At 44.2% G+C, this 2,249-nt stretch overlaps 1 non-coding gene across 1 annotated transcript; it reads right to left on the bottom strand.

The window, feature by feature from the left end:
- Positions 1-1,852: 1,852 nt before the first annotated feature.
- On the bottom strand, positions 1,853-1,942 carry trnar-ucg (transfer RNA arginine (anticodon UCG)). The gene is given in 2 exon segments: positions 1,853-1,888; positions 1,906-1,942. It is a non-coding gene; the product is annotated as a tRNA-Arg (tRNA).
- Positions 1,943-2,249: the final 307 nt, after the last annotated feature.

Genomic DNA, 2,249 nt, shown 5'->3' with positions numbered 1-2,249 from the left:
AGTTCAACAGGCCTGAGGAATGAATCTTCTTGCACCAATCTCTATACCGATATTCCTAATCCTCTGTCTGATAATCGATTTAAATCACGACACCAGTTTTGGGCAGGAGTTTGGCACCATGAAAACTTGCGGCTTCAGAAACTCCAAAACAGACGCCAGCTTCATCTGGGGCACTGCTGGCAGATTTTGTCTTTCCAGAACCGGCCGCCCAGCCGTGAAAACAAGTTCATCAGATGATCTCATTACACTGTAAGACGTGGGAGCAGAAGTAGGTCATTCGGCCAATCGTGTCTGCTCCACCATTCAGATAGGTTTTAACTGATCTGATATAATCCTCAAACCCACTTTCCCACATCATCCCCATAATCCTTGATTTCCTTACTGATTAAAAATCTGTCTGTATCAGCCTTGAACATATTAACTGACCCAGCCTGACAGCCCTATTCGGTTACAAAAATGGTTCCACAGATACAGTATAGTCTGAGAGAAGAAATTACTCATCATCCCTGGTTTGAATGGGCGGCCCCTTACTCTGAGATCATTCCCTTTGGTCCGAGACTCTCCCACATGAAGAAACAACCTCTCAGCATCCACCCTGTTAATCCCCTTGTAAATCGATTAAATCGGTGAATTTGAATGGTGGGATTTCTTACGTGTCCCAAAGTTTAGTTCAGGCCTCTGGATTCCCAATCCAGTGACATAATCTTTCATCCCTCTGGACATAAAACAGTTGATTCAGCTCATTGTTAACATCTTGGGCCAGTGGGCCTATGAATGGCAAATGGTGTTTAATTTGGATAAATGTGGGGAGATACATTTTGGTTGATCCAAACAGAGCTGGACTCGCTCAATTAATAGTAAGGAGTTGGGTACAGTTATAGAACAAAAAGATCAAGGAGTGTACAGGTCCATAGCTCCTTGAAGATCGAGTCGTAGTCGGACAAAATGGTGAAGAAGGCATTCAGAATGCTAGGTTTTATTGGTCAGAATATTGAATACAGGAGTTGAGACGTCTTGTTGAAGTTGTACAAGACATTGGTAAGACCACACACGGTATGCTGTGTTCAGTTATGGTCACCCTATTATAGGAAGGATATTGTTAAGCTAGAAAGAGTGCAGAAGCAATTTACGAGGATGCTACCAGGACTTGATAGTCTGCGTTATAAGGAGAGGCTGGATAGGATGGGACTTTTCCCCCTGTAGCTTGAGAGGCTTACGGGTGATCTTACAGCGATCTATAAAATAATGAGGAGCATAGATAAGGTAGGTAGTCGACACATTTCCCCAAAGGTAGATGTGTCTCGAACTAGAGGGCATTTGTATAAGGTGAGAGGGGAGAGATACTAAATAGACCAGGCAGGACATTTCTTCATGCTGAGGGTGGTGAGTATCTGGGACGGGCTGCCAGAGGCAGGGGCGTGTACAATTTAATCTTTAAAAAATCAGTTGGACAGTTACATGGGCAGGGTGGATAAGAGAGGGCCAAACACGGGCAAGTGGGACTAGCTTAGTGATAGAGACTGGGCGGCATGATCAAGATGGGCCGAACGGCCTGTTGTCATGCTGTAAACATCTATGACTCTATCCATCTTCCTGAGGACATTCGAATTTCCTCCACAGAATTGTATTGAACCGATTGATGCATAATAATTTATTCAACACTTTATCTAAATTAGACAGATATTGTGGATTCATTAGGGACTAAACAAAATATGAGAGACAATTGAATGAACAAAGTTACAAGAAATTACATTCCAAAAAATCCCAACAGTGTTTGGATGGACAGGTGGAAGTTTGAGCTGAGGAGGGAAAACTCGGCTGTCAGCAAGTTGCACCGGATTTCTGTAAAAAACGACCGCGGCAGGACTCGAACCTGCAATCTTCTGATATCATCATTGAAATTCACCGAAGTCAGACGCCTTATCCATTAGGCCACGCGGCCACTGGCTATGATACGTGAGCTGATGTTTATCTCTTGTGCATAAATACTGCGATTCCATGTGTTTCATTTCTATTGTTTGGTGATCCGCTGTTTCCCAGATCCCAGAAAATACAAGGGAAAGCTCCAGCTGCCGGACATGGTCATTTTCAAAGTGGAAAAGCCCTTCACTCTGTGAGCTGTGAAGATTCATGGAGGCTCGGGGACTCTCAGGCCGGCCAGGGCTCTTTATCCGGCTCCATTCACAGGAAAAGTGACTTCAGTTTCCGCAATAACATCCGCTCTCTCTGAAACCCCCAAACTGAAAATC

This window comes from Scyliorhinus torazame, unplaced genomic scaffold (assembly GCF_047496885.1).
Source record: "Scyliorhinus torazame isolate Kashiwa2021f unplaced genomic scaffold, sScyTor2.1 scaffold_390, whole genome shotgun sequence".
NCBI classification, from domain to species: domain Eukaryota; kingdom Metazoa; phylum Chordata; class Chondrichthyes; order Carcharhiniformes; family Scyliorhinidae; genus Scyliorhinus; species Scyliorhinus torazame.
Note: the sequence above shows the minus strand (reverse complement) of the source record. Positions and strands in the feature narration are given on the sequence as shown.